Source organism: Mobula birostris, chromosome 5 (genome assembly GCF_030028105.1).
Source record: "Mobula birostris isolate sMobBir1 chromosome 5, sMobBir1.hap1, whole genome shotgun sequence".
Taxonomy (NCBI): Eukaryota; Metazoa; Chordata; class Chondrichthyes; order Myliobatiformes; family Myliobatidae; genus Mobula; species Mobula birostris.
This window is the reverse complement of record NC_092374.1, coordinates 120,306,853-120,322,280: the sequence shown is the minus strand read 5'-3', so window position 1 is coordinate 120,322,280 and position 15,428 is coordinate 120,306,853. Positions and strand designations below refer to the sequence as shown.

The 15,428-nt window shown below is 41.1% G+C and overlaps 1 protein-coding gene across 1 annotated transcript in view; it reads right to left on the bottom strand.

The window, feature by feature from the left end:
- The window catches only part of kynu (kynureninase), a 278,857-nt gene that overhangs the window by 226,916 nt on the left and 36,513 nt on the right, over positions 1-15,428 (bottom strand). The window lies entirely within an intron of this gene.

The following is a 15,428-nucleotide window of genomic DNA, read 5'->3' as shown; positions in this document are numbered from 1 at the left end:
GTCATATCTGTTTTAAATATATCTAGTAGCTTGGATGCCACACCATCTGTGGCAATATATCTGTGACTAATAACTTTCATTTGCATGTTCTTCAAAAAGGCCAAGAATTTCTTGAGCCTGGAAGCATCTGGAGATACTATTAGGAAATGGTCATTATAAATACATGCAGAATAACCTGTTTGCCTTTTGCTTGAAATTGTCAAAAATTTTTATTTCAAAATATTCACTTTGCCTCAAACAGCTTGTGCACATTTCAAATTCAGGCAGTTGGCAGCTGCTTGAACATAAGGTAAAAGTCTCAGAGATCATGATGTTTCACAGCTTGTGTATTAACAAAAAGGATCCCTCAAACAAAGGTGAGGGAATATCAGTGAGAAATGTCTCATTTAAAACAAAAAAAGGGAAAATGCTGGATATAACAGTAGGTCAGGCAGGATCAATGGAAAAGGAAATAGTAAATGATTCAGATCAAACGCATTTAATCAGAAACAGAAAAAAACAGATAAACATGTTTTATTTAAATACATAAGAGGGGAGCAACAAATTACAAATTTTGGCAGAGCAAAGCTGATAAATGGGGAATCTTTGTTTGAACTATTGAACTAAAGGTGGAGTCAGACTTTCAATATCAAAAGATGAGGCTCTATGGCTCCAGAAAACAGATGCACAAATGATAGCCTGCCTGTCCAAAGCAACTCTTCGCTTACCCACTGAAGGAGAGTACAATAAAAACTGGAGCTCAGATATTCCATCAAGTGTGTGGCCTCAGGCATTATGCTGCAGTAAAGGTCCTTCAAACTAACCCCTCCCCATTGCTAAAGTCAGATATATCAGTATCACAGTGGAATAAAGCGAATTACAGAGGCATAAGAGAGGAACTGACCAAAATTGATTCGAAGGGAACACTAACAGGAATTACAGCAGAGCAGCAATGGCAGCGCTCAACACATCAGAATTCCCAATAGCGTCCACTACAGTGAAGATGTAGTGGAGGCTCTTAGAAACTTTGTATCTACATACACTACTTCCAAAAAGAATTGTGGCCATGAATAGTTCGGCAAACTACATATGAAGCCTCTGCCTATGCAATGCAGGTTATTCCCAGTGATCGAAAGGTGCTGCACTTGGCAACTTCTGGGCGTGTTGGTATCCCAAACAGTGCATGGTAAGCAGCTCAATCTGCTGATCTATCCCAGGCCACCAAAGCTTCAAGTCAATGCTTTCATTTTGACTATGCCTAAATGACTCGCATGTAGCTCCTCCAACACTTTAGCTCTCAAATTTGAAGACACAACAAATCTCAGTCCCCACATAGGGCGACTCCCATCAAGAGCAAGTATATCCCAGCAATGGTAAAATGGGGAACCTAGAAATTCTGCTGCACATTCCAGCCATTTTGGGCTGCCATATAGACCTGAGAAAATGTGGAGTCCTTTCTGGTTTTCTTTTGAATCATCTCTGCTGTATTAGGAAGACTTGAGTTACATTAGGGAAAAGAAGCCAAGAGCAGTGTTCTCTTTTGTAAATCTTTCAGGTACATGTGTGCGCCACTTAATGTCCATTTGGACAATATCTGATCACATATACATCTGTAGTCCCGATCGGAGAATGTGACGTAGCGGACATAACCAATCTCGTGTATCGCGCGTCTCGAGTGTAGTAGTGTTATGTATATAGTGTACAGTATACAGTTTTAGTGTAAGTTCTTGGCTATTTAGTCAATATAGGTACACTACAGTACTCCATATAGGTTCGCTAAGTATTTAATATGGTGTTCCCACAATGTCCAATTTCACAGAATGTATCGTGGACATTAAGCAACGCATACCTGTATTTCCTTTCCTAAGGGTAGACTGAACAATCCACCAGCATTTCCATGATCTAGCCTTCCTCTTGAATTTGGTCTTGTTAATGTGTCCTCCAGCTAAAAGAGCCCATCTCTGCATTTGTGCTGCTGCTGTTAATGGAGCATCCTTCTATGGACTGAAAATGGATACTAGTGGCTGATGATCAGTCACGCGGGTAAACTCTCTCTCTTCTAAGTATTGGGTGAAACACATTATGCCCCAAAAGAGACTCAAGTCTTCTCTGTTAACCTGTGCATACTTCTCCGTAGTGGTATGGGAACGTGATGCAAAGGCTAAGGGGTGTACGTGTCAATCAATCACAACATGTGACATGACTACACCTATACTACAAGGCGAAGCATCACAGGCAAGTTTCACTTAATGACGGGGATAGTAGTGTGTGAGCACAGTGTCTAACATCACCATTTCCTTTATGCTTTGGAAAGCCACCTCACACTGCTTAGTCCATTGTCATTTCTTCTCGATCTGTAGTAATGAGTTCAAGGGGTGGAGCACCGTAGCCAGGTTTGGCAAGAACCTGTTGGTAATTGACAAATCCTAAGAAGGACACAACTGTGACACTTCCTTTGGCCTTGGGGCATCCACCACTGCTTGAATTTTCTCAGCGCACTTTTGTAAAGCTTGTGTGTCAATGGCCTGACCACAGCGTGTGATGCTTGATTTAAAGAAGTCACACTTGTTGCATCATGCTCTGAGCCCATAATCTTCTAATCTTTTCAGCACTGTCTTGGTATTTTGGAAAAATTCCTTGCCTGCCTCACTGGTAATGATGATACCAGTGCAGGCAACACCAGGTGACTGTAACTTAGTCTATAGCTTTCTGCCAGAGTGCAGATGCGGATGATACTCCAAAAATAATCCTATTATAGCGATAAAGCCCAACCCTTGATGTGTTTGAGTTTACCCTTGATATCCGTGAACACTGCTGTGGCATCAGCTGGTATCTTTCTTAATTTGTTTTCAGTTGACTTTATTGTGGGAGATATGGCATGCAAATTGTGGATGGACCAGGCTGTAGTTGTCTCACCAAATCATGGCCCTCCAACACTGGCCCGCCCTCCTGTTTTTACTGCAAACAAGTCCAATGTGGCTTGTTCATTGTTGTATTTCACTGTTATAAATGGCATTCCCACAGCAGTTACCTTTTTGGGGTGTATGGGGTGTCAGGGAGGGGTAGCACCTCTGGTGGGGTAACATGTCGCGTCTTTTTCAAGGCGGTTAGTCCACCTTTGGTCCCCACCTGGCACTCAGCTCTCACCTGTGGCTCCCCGTAGCTGTTTGCATGCAACAGCGGCCACACCCCGGGCAACGGCTTCGACAAGCCGGCTAAACCAGGTGAGGATAGCCGACAGGTCTCAAACCCTCGGTGAGATAGGGAGTTGTCTATCCCAGCATGTGAAGACAGACTCCGGCGGATTGAGCGGACGAGACCAATGGAAGGTCCAACGGTCAAGAAGGCGGTCTCTGCAAGCGTCGTGGAACGGGTAGAGCAGGACAAGACACAGAAGACGTCCTGGTCATCCACTGCGCCTAGTCCCATCTCCAGCCGTCTCGACTCTGTCTTGCCACTGGATCCAGATGGGAATTGGGAAGAGAGAGTGAGGCTGACGCTACGCAACTCTCCCTCACTTAAATCCAAATCACGCGCTAGTCTCGACATCATCAATAATGGTGTCGAGGTCCTCATCGACGTCAACGATGGATGACCAACAACAACAACCTTTTCTCCTGTATAACTTCTTAGTTGGATATCTGCAGGTTCCAGTTCAGATTCTTTGAAATGCCAGTCAAACTCAATTTGTGGAATGACAGAAACAGTGTCCAATTCCACTTTAATTAATTTGCCATTCAGGTTTGATGCAAGGAATATTGCTTGCCTCTAGTTAGTTTTCACATTATAAATCTTAAAGCTACCTAATCTTATGACACTCTCATTATTATCAGATTTTTTATCAACACCATGCAGATTAGTGCTCTTTGACTTTCTATCTTTTTCTCTTCCCTGTGCATTCCATTTATTTTTGTCTGCCAACATGCTCTTGAATGCGTTCTACTTTGTTGCATTTTCTGCAAGTTTCACCTTTAAGCCTGCATTGATCTGGCATTTGTGAGATCCTGCTACAACAGTAACACAATTTCTTTGGCATGGGCAGGTTTCTGTTTAGGCATTGCAATTTTGTTCACACTCTCGTTCATTCCTGACTGCATCTCAGTTGTGTCACTGACTGCTGTTTCCATTGATACAGCTATTTTAGCTGTTCTTTAAATGTGAGTTGTCCTTCAATTAGGAGACATTTTTGAATACATTCTTGTAAGATTTCACAAACTAAACGACTGTTGAGTAAATCATCAAGTCCATCATTGAACTGGCAATGCACAGGCAATTGCTTCAAATCAGCCACCTAAGGTGAAATAGACTCCCCTTCCTTTTGATTCTGCACAAGGATTTAAATTTTAAGCAATGAACAACAGTTTTGGTTCTAAATGTTCCTGAATTACTTTCATGATATCAGCAAAGCTCACTTCAGCTGGTTTGGTTGGAGCAGTCAAACTTCTGAGCAAATTTAATGCCTTTCCACCCAATTCACTCAGCAAAATTGGCAGTCACTTTTTATTGGCTATCTCATTTGCTTCAAAATACTTTTCAATTCACTCTGTATACAATAACCGGTTGTCTCTTATGCAATCAAACACAAATATCTTTCTGATGTAGCTAGCTTTTTTCCGTTTTTATTTATGAATACCATCACCTGGTTTTCACTGTTTATCAACCTGTGAATTTTGTCCATTTTCTGCCCTTTTTTAAACTCTCGCATCTATGAACCTTCCCAAAGAAGCACGTACTGTGCGTTTTTAAAACTCAAATGTCTCAATGCATTTTTTTTTTAACTCAAACATTTTGCTGTCTTCAACAGGTAGTCAGTCATCTTGGTTTTATTTAAAATTTACTCATCACCACTGTTATGTTTTGTAACTCTAAAAAATAAATGGGGGAAAAAAAACATGGAGCCAGGAACAATGTGTCTACTTCAGTCTTTACTTTAGTGAGGCTCACACAAATGATGTGGTGGTGTGAAGTATGCCATTCATGCACTTTTACTTGTAACCCATAATGAATTATGTAAACAAAGTATATTAATTAAATATATTTACAATATTACTCAAATAATACTGCAATAGTGAATACACAACATCTAACAACAATGTAAGCCCATAGCTTTTCCTTTGCTCTCTAAGCATATACTCAGATATCCCTAGTTTTGAAGGTCAGGAACATTAAGAATAGAGTGGGAGTGGGTAAAAAAAAATAAAGTAACATGCAACTGGAATACAAAGGTCATGGTTGAAAGGAAATTATTAGAGAGTAGCAGGCAGGTTAAGTGGAAAGTATCAAGTATAGTAGCTGTTGATACAATCAAAAATGTCTTCAATTTAATTCCAGATGTAGCATGCAAGCAGAAATAATTTTGTTTCTACTATAGGACGTATCATAAACAAACACTACTGTTTGTTAAGTGAACATACTATCCAGTTGATAGATATCCTTTGGGAACTGACAAGACAATATCTTGATTACACTGAGGCAATTTGTTAAATTATGCAACATCCATCAACACTATAAATCAACAGATGAACTTCAGTCATTAAAATTGGGCATTAGAAATGAGACATCCTGAGTTTTACACTCATTCTGCCACTCAGACTGAGGATACAATGTGTCTGTAACTGTAGAATGAGATCCTGACTATTATGTCACACAGCACCTCAGAACTGCCCTGATTCTGTTTGTTCAATTAATCAGTCCTGGGAATTCTCTGTGTCCAGACAGCCATGCTCCTCAATACAGCAGTAAAGTACGCTTTAGATGTCTGGGTTTTCTTTTGTCCTCCAAAGCTTTTATAATAGCAAACATTTGAGCATCCTTCTTAGACTTCTCCCCTTCCTTTCCAGTTCTGATGAAGGGTCTTGGTCCAAAATATCAACTGGTTAGTCTTTTCCATAGATGTTGCCTGGCCTGCTGAGTTCCTCCAGCATCTTGGGTGTGTTGCTTTGGATTTCCAGCATCTGTAGATTTTCTCGTGTTGGCTTTGTCAGTTAAGATGTACCTCCACTAAAAATACATAATCCTAAGGAACTATATACATCCAAAATATCAAAGAAAACTGAAGAAACTGTACTTAATCAACTGCTCTTATCTAAAGACAATCAAACTCAATGTGCTCTGAGCCTGAGAAGATTCTCCCAACAAAATTTGCCTGCATATCTGCTTATAACGAGAAAGTAAGGCCTGTTAAATCTAGAGCTCCAGATTCTGCATGACTCTTTTGCAGTCACAACAGACATTAGGCAAAACTGTCATAGAATTTGTGTATTATACCAGCTTTAGAAAATGGTCTGTTGTCACAATTTTCCTTGACACAACGTTTTGCCAGGTGTCAAAATTGCACTGGTTAATTCCTTTATTTTTGTTCACATAAATTCTGAAAGAGTGAGTTTTATTCCGGACATCAAATTTTTGGGAATTGATTTGTGAATTGTGGAAGAGACAATTTTGTTCGGTGAACATTCATAACCTATTTATATCTATATAGATGTAATCTATATATCACAGGGAAGTAATTTGAGCCAATCAGATGGGAAACTGCAAATGCTTTGATTTTTAAACTATTGTTAGCAAGGCACTAACTTGGTCTCCAAGATTCTCCATTTCTGGACAATTAACGGGAATTCTGCTAGCTTATTAACCTCCGTTTTCAGGGGCTGAAAATGCCATTTCAGTGTGGACGGAAGATCAAAACGAAGAGAAAAAGCTTCGTTTTCAAAAGTATTCGGCGTAGTGTGGACGTCGCCTTAGCTCAGAGTTGTTGCTCTTATTCTTCATCTGAGATCACTGCAGGAAAATATCACTTCTGAATAATGGGTAAATGTTTGAAGTGGGAAGAGATGATAATCATTGAGAAACGGTTTCAAGTATACAATAAAATTTCATTTTGTAGAAAATCATAGTATGGAAACTTCAAAGCCTTTGAACAGAAAATCCTCCATAGGGTAGTGGATTTGGCCCAATACATCATGGGTAAAGCCCTCCCAACCATTGAGCACATCTACCTGAAACACTGTAACTGGAAAGCAGCATCCACTATCAGAGATCTCCACCATCCAGGTCATGCTCTCTTCTAGCTACTGCCATCAAGTAGAAAGTACATGAGCCACAGGACTCACATCACTAGGCTCAAGAACAGTTACTATCCCTCAACCATCAGGTTCCTGTATAAAAGAAGATAACTACACTCACTTGCCCCATCATTGAAATGTTCCTGCAACTAATGATCTCACTTTAAGGACTCTTTCAGGAATAAGTGGTGCAATATTCAGAATCTGAATCGGTTTTATTATCACTGATACATGTCATGAAATTTATTGTTTTATGACAGCAGTACAGTGCAATACATAAAATATACTATCAATTACAATAAGATAGATATACCTATGAGAGAAAGAGCAAAAGTATTGAGATCGTCTTCATGAACTGTTCAGAAGTGTGATGGAAGTGGGGAAGAAGCTGTTGCTAAAACATTGTCTCTCTTCAGGCTCCAGTACCACTTCCCTGATGGGGTGGCACAGAGGCCTAGTGGTTAGCACAACACTTCATAGTACCAGCAACCCAGGTTCAATTCCCACCACCGCCTGTAAGGCGTTTGTATGTTCTGCACCTTCTCCCTGTGATCGTGCAGGTTTCCTACGGGTGCTCCAGTTTCCTCACTCAGTCCAAAGACACAGCAGTTGGTAGGTTAATTGGTCATTGTAAGTTGTTCTGTGATCAGGCTGGGATTAAATTTCTGGGTGGCCTGGGTCAGAGGGCCATTTCCGTGCTGGATCTCAATAAATAATAATAAGGCAAGTTGGTCCTTCACCATGGATTCATCTTTTGAAAATCCCCTCAATGCTGGGGAGACGAGTGCCCTTGATAGAGCTGGCTAAGTTTACAACCTGCTGCAGCTTTTTCTGATCCTGTGCGCCTCCATACCAGTTGGTGATGCAACCAGTCGGAATGCTCTCAGTGTTACATCTGTAGGAATTCACTAGTCTTTGGCGATGTATCAAATCTGCTCAAACTCAAAAGTGAAATGTAGCTGCTGGCATGCCTTCTTCATACTTGCATCAATATGTTGGGCCCAGGATAGATCTTCAGAGATGTTGACACCCAGGAACTTGAAACTGCTCACGCTTTCCACCGCCTGACCCCTTGATGAAGACTGGCATGTGGTCCTCAATCTCCCCTTTCTAAAGTCCACAATCAATTCCTTGGTCTTACTGACATTGAGCAGAAGTTGGTTGTTGTGACACTACTCAACCAGCCCAACTATCTCACTCTTGTACGTCTCCTTGTCACTATCTGAGATTATGCTGACAACAGTTGGGTCTTCTGCGAATCTTTGGATGGCATTTCCAAGCCACACAGTCATGAGCACAAAGAATGCTAAGCTTGCATTCTTCCGAAGTGTCTGTATTGATTGCCAGCGAGAAGATGTTATTTCCGATCTGCACTGATTGTGGTCTCCTGCTGAGGAGGTCAAGGATCCAGTTGTACTAGGCCCAAGTTTTGAAGCTTATTGATTAGTACCAAGGGGACAATGGTATGGAACACTGAGCTGTAATCAAAAAACAGCAGCCTGACATAGGCATTGCTGTTGTCCAGGTGATTGAAAGCCAGTGAGATTGCATCCACTGAGAACTATTGTGACCATGGGTAAATTGCAGTGGGTCCTGGTCTTTGATTAGGCAGGAGTTAATTATAGCCTTAATCATCCTCTCAAAGCATTTCATCACAGTAAATGCAAGTGCCATTGAAACATGACGATGTCCAAGATAATCTGAGCAACCCTTCCCTAATAAACAACAACAAATCCTCTTGTCCAACCCATTCTCTGCCAGCAGGTCACCACAGACCGGAAAATTGACTGGAATTACCACATATACATTATGACTCTGCCATGAGCCGCAAGAAATTACAAGGTTGAGCATATCATGGAAACCAGCTTTCCCCTCGTGGACTCCGTCTGTATTTCTCACTGTTCTGGTAAAGCAGCCACCATAGAGTTCACCGAAGTCTCCCCCCACCACCATACAGCAGATACAAGAGCCTAAGAGCTCATACTACAGGCTCAATGACAGCTTCTATCCCACTATGGAACAGTCCCCTAGTATGATAAGACAGACTCTTGACCTCACAATCTACCTCATTATAGCCTGGCATCTTATTGTCTGTCTGCCTGCACTTTCTCTGTATTCAGTTGTTTCTTCCCCTTGTATCACCTCAATGCCCTGCTGTAATGAAGAGATCTGCATGGATGTCACGCAAAACAAAGATTTTCACCATGCTGCAGGACATGTCACAATCATAAACCAACTTAGCATGGCTACAAGACCGGGCTGGAGACAAGGTATTCTGTGATCAAAGGCTCACCTCCTGAATTCTCAAAACTATTCCATCATATTCCTTAGGTGTCTGCAGCTCCAACAACACTCAAAAATCTCAATTCTATCTCAGAAGAGTTAAGCAGCATGCCTGACTCTATTCTAAATCCCTACTCTCTCGAGCTGCCTTTACTGCATACCATTTACATTGTCACAGCCTGTCAAACTCCCAGAGCCAAGATTTCTACTATCAAGTACATCATGGCAGCACAGTAGCAGTGACACGTGCTCAATTCCCACCACTGCCTGTAAGGAGTTTGTACCCTCTCTCTATCAGGGCATAGTTTTCCTCCAGGTGTTCCAGTTTCCTCTCCCAGTCCAAAGACATATCGGTTGGTAGGTTAATTAGTTATTGTAAATTGTCCCTTGTCTAGACTAGAGTTAAACTGGGTGTTGCCGTGTGGCGCGGCTCAAAGGACCGAAAAGCCCTACTCCATACATAAAAGGCCAGAGACACCAGAATGTGGAATTACCACAACCTCCAAATCTCCTTCACCATCCCAATGTAAGAAATAACTCACCACTCATTCCTCATTTCATCACTAAAGTCTTTGAATTGGTTACTTAAAACACAGGAGTATTTTCACCTCGAAGACCAAGGTAGTTCATGAAAGAGGCTCACCACTACCTTCAAGCAATGGACATAAAACAGTCACTTTCACGCTGATACTGTTACTTTAACAGTTCCCAGGCACAGATTTATGGAATATTCCTCTCTGATCCTACTCAGTCAGAGATGGCACAAGACCAGAGTCCCAATTCATTTACATGGAGACTCTCAGAGTAAATTTTTTATTTATTTGTTAGTCCACAGCATGGGCCCTTAAACCCGCAACCGCCCAGCAACCCTCGATTTAACCCAACTTTAATCATGTACAGACTCCTTACAGATGACTTAGAATTGAACTCCGAACTCTGACCTGAGCTGTAATAGTATCTCACTAACCACTGTACTACCACAACCATGAAATTGCTAACCACTACACTACCATAATGTTACACGGTGGAAACAGCAAAATTATTTACCTTTTGCTTCCTTTTTAGTACTTTTATATATACATTTTTGATTTCTTTTAATAAATTTATTTTTGAATTATTCAGAACAAATTAAAAATTAATGAATATCAAGGACATTCAAAGGCTCTTACAATGTCCCAACAGCTTTGTGAGAAGTGAGCTTTACCTCCTATCAAAGTCTGAAGAGTTCAACATGTTGAACTAAGGCCACATTATGCAAGTACCTGTTTATGTAGTGTGATCAGTTTCAGGTCAATGAGTTGCTGAAAATCATGGTAAAACATGGTTACAGCTGCACATAAAGGTCTGAAGGTTTATGGCTCATGCTGGGGTTAAAGTAGAAAGAAAAAGATTGATAATGTTTAGAAGGCTGCCACAGTAAAAGAGATTGTTGTGATGACAGAGCAATGTGCAAAGTTCTGTTGTCAATGCATCAGCACAGAGTTTAAAGGAAGTTACCCACTCCAATAAGCTGGGAGAAATAACACAGAGGCGAATGGCCACTGGCTTCAGAACATAGAAAGCAGATTGATGAAATGGAATACCACATGAGCATATGCATGAGGAGCAGGTGACAGCCACTCAGCTCCCTGTCCCATCACTCAATAAAATTATGGGTGATCCTACTACAACATCAATTCCACATTCTTGTCCATTCCAAGTTTTCATCCACCTTCACGGTTTTTATGTAACTCTGTTTTCATATCTTTATTGGATTAGCTGGTATTATTGATGTCTTTAATCTGTTAGAAAGTCTATGCCTGTGTGATTAGTATAGAGTCAAGAGTATATACAAAGGTGATCACTTAAAAGAAATGTTGGCAAGAGTTAGGGCAAGAATACTTCCCTCTGGAAGTTCTTCCTTCACGTGCTTTGTTTGCCCACTTTGTCTCACAATTTGTTGATTGCCTAGAAACTATAAAAGGTGGAGTGGCCTGGTGCTTGGGAGAAGGCAGAAAGTTCCAGAACACAAAATGCTGAAGGGATTCATCAGGGAAGGCAGCACCAATGTAGGGAAGTAAACAGTGCCTACTTCAGCCAAGACCTTTCATCAGGACTGGAAAGTAAAGGCACAGAAACCAGAAGAAAATGGAGGACGGGAGAGGAGTGCAAGCTAACTGGTGATAGTAGGTGGGGGAGGGGCCAATGAAGTAAGAAGCTGGACATAATAAGTGGAAGAGGTAAAGGGCTGAAGAAGGAGGTAGCTAATAGGAGAGGAGAGTAGACCATGAAATATGGTCCCCGAAGGAGATAATGGACAGGTTACGCGGAGAAGTAACGAGTGGCTATCTTGAATGGGGAATGGAAAGAGAGCAAAGATAGAATGAGGGACTAATTATCCAGAAGTTCAAGAAATCAATATTCATGCTTTCAAGTTAGAGGCTACCCAGACAGAATATGAGGTATTGCTCCTTCAAACTGAGTGTGGCCTCACCATGGCAGTAGAAGAAAGCAAGGACAGGAGAAGGTGCTCGGGAAGCTGAGAGGCCTAAAGGTGGAACCAGATGGACTACATCCCAGGGTTCCATAGCGGAAGAGACTGTGGAAACATTAGTAGTGATCTTTCAAGAATCAATGGATTCTGAAATGGTTCTGAAGGCAGGAAAATCACAACTGTCACTTTACTCTTTAAGTAGGGATGGAAGCAAAAGAAAGGAAGTTATAGGGCAGTCATGCTGACACCAGTGGCAAGTTGTTAAGAGTCCATTATTAAAGATGAGGTTTAGAGTTATTTGGAGGCGTACAACAAAATAGACCAAAATCAGCATGGCTTCCTTTAGGGCAGGGGATCCCAACCTAGGGACTATGGAACCCTCAGTTAATGGTAGGGGTCCATGGTATAAAAAAGTAGACAATCTCTGCTTTACGGGAAATCTTGCCCGATGACTCATTTGAAAATCTTTAAGGAAACAACAGGCAGGATAGAAAATGCAGATTTGTTACTTGGATTTTCAGAAGGTCTTCAACAAGGTGTCACAGTGAAGGATGCTAAACAAAATAAGAGCCAAATGGTATCATAGGAAAGACACCAAAATGGACCGAAGATTGGCAGGCTGGCAGAAGGCAATGAATAGGGATAAGGGGGACTTTTCCTCATTGGCTGCTGGTGACTAGTGATGTTCCACAGGGATCAGTTTACTACTTGTCACATAATATAATAATGATCTGATAAGAGAATTGATGGTTCTGTCACTAGTTTTGTGGATAATACAAAGATAGGTGGAGGAGAATGTTCAAGAAGAATAGAAACATAAAAATCTACAGCACATTACAGGCCCTTCGGTCCACAATGTTGTGCGGACCATATAACCTACTCTAGAAACTGCCTAGAATATCCCTACTGCATAGCTCTCTATATTTCTAAGCTCTATGTACCTATCCAAGAGTTCTTAAAAGTCCCTTTTGTATCCGCCTCTACTACCTTCTCTGGCAGTACATTCCACTCCGTGTTAAAAACTTAACTCTGACATTCCCTCGTATGTACTTCCAAGCAACTTAAAACTAAGCCCCCTCACATTAGCCTCTTCAGTCCTGGGTAAAAGCTTCTGGCTATCCACACGATCAATGCTTCTCATCATCTTATACACCTCAATCAGGTCACCTCTCATCCTCCAATACTCCAAGGAGAAAAGGCCAAGTTCACTCAACCTAGTCTCATAAGGCATGCTTTACAAGCCAAGCAGCATCCTCGTAAATCTCCTCTGCACTCTCTCTACAGTATCCACATCCTTCCTGTAATGAGGCGACCAGAACTGAACACAGTACTCCAAGTGGGGTCTAATTAAGGTCTTAAAAGAATCTGCAGAAGTCTGAGGCATATTAGGACAATGGGCAAAGAAGCATCAGATGAAATATAGTGCAGGGAAGTGCAAAGTCATGCACATTGGTAGAAGGAATAAAGATACAGATAATTTTCTAAATGGCGAGTAAATTCAAAGATTGGAGATGCAAAGGGACTTGGCCATCCTATACAGGATTCCCTGAAGGTTAACTTGCAGGATGAGTCAGTGGTAAGGAAGCCACACGCAATATTGCATTCATTTCAAAAGGACTAGAATATAAAACCCAAGAATATAATGCTGAGGTTTTGGTCAGACCACATTTGGAGTATTGTGAGCAGCTTAGGGGCTCTTATCTAAGAAAATATGTGTTAACGTTGGAAAGCTTCCAGATGAGTGTTATGAGCATGATCCTGGGAATGAAAGGATTGACATATGAAAAGTGTCTGATGGCTCTTAAGGCTGATTTATACTTGTGCGTACGGGCTACACCGTAGCCTACGCCATAGGCCTGATTTATACTTTTGCGTAGCCCTACGACATAGCGAGCATGCGTAGTTGTATTTGCGTCGCTCTGCATTCACTGCCAAACCGCTAGTTGGCGGTGGAGTTTCTATGCCACTGTGTTGAGCTTCTTCATGAGAGACATGGACAAGGAAATGCATTTCAAATATTTTCGGATGTTGGCAGGTAGATTTGACAATCTGGTTCATCGTCTCCAACCATTTATTTTGCATCAGTGTACAGACATGGCAGAGAAAAGCAACCGGAACTGCGATGCTACCAAGTGGACCAATCACAGTTTTTGCGGTGTGCGTCGCCACAACGTGTGAGTTACATTTTGGGGAGGTGCACGTCACCCTACGGTGTAGATTTGACACACTAGTATTAATCAGCCTTTAGTCTGCATGCACTAGAGTTTAGAAAAATGAGAGGAGGAACACATTGAAACCAACTGAATAACGAAAAGCCTAGGTGTGAAGAGGATGTTTTCTGCAATGGGAGAGTCTAGGACCAAAGGATACAGCCTCAGAATAGAAGGAATTCATTTAAAACAGAAATGAGGAGCAATTTCCTTAACCAGAGTATGGTAAATCTGTGGAATTAATTGCCACAAATGGCGGCTGAGGCTAAATCACTGGGTAAACTTAAATGAGGTTGATAGGTTCCTCATTAGCAAGAGTATCAAATGATATGCGGAGAAGGCAGCAGAATGAAGTTGAGAGAGAAAATAAGTCAGCCATAATAGAATGTGGAGCACTGAAAGGCCGAATTCTGCTCCTATGTTTCAGTCAAATCATACATAGATACAGCTGAACAGGAGTGTCTTATGAACCCCAGACTCTCAGTTCATCAACATTCATTTGTGCCTTTCCATTCACTAAATACGTCCAACCCCTATTTGACTTCCCAAATTCTAGTAGTTTGTGAATTTTACACAGCTGGGGAATTTGAACCAATTACATGGAAGTATTAAAGGAGGAAACATATGAGGCACTGACACCTTGTAAGATGCTATATTGAATTGGTGATATGATGACCATAGAAAAGGATATGTCCTGGCTGTTGTTAATGTATATTTTATGAACTAAAGATGTTTTTGAAATAACAATGCTCTATCAGCATATAGTTCCTTAAATGCACATTAAATTATTTAGCTTTATGTGTCCTCACAAGTCTACCTTTCTGTGTTCTAGCATTTTATGAGACAATCCTGGAGAATTACAAAGATTTAGAGGAAAAATGCTCTAATAACTGCCTAAAATTGCCCTGATATGGAGCGCAAGCTTGAAAGCTTCTGCAAAAAGTTGGAAGAATGCAAACAAATGAAATACAGGAAAATGGATGTAAATTGCAAAAAGTTCAAACCATAGCAATTCCCTGGTAATCAAGCCATAAAATCTCTAAGTTAATTACTCTATCAAGATTTATTGATGCACAAGGCATTTCTTAATGGCACCGTAAAACTATTTGGAAACCTCAAACCATTTAGGCTAACATCTAATGGGACATAAAGATGTCACATCTCTCCATTAATGTGGTAAAAACATTCAACAACTCTTAATGGCTGAATTTGAAATAAACCACACATTCTGGCATGTTCTGAGCCCCAGAGTTGTCAAAGACAATTAAAAGGAGAGGAAATTAACTCTTCTATGGAAATAGAATCAAAAAATGCCACAAATACTCAGCAGGTCAGGCAGCTTCTGTGGAACATGGAGAGAGAGAGAGAGAACTTTTCCGGTCGAATGCCCTTCTTCAAAACTGGGAGAGAAAAGTTCAA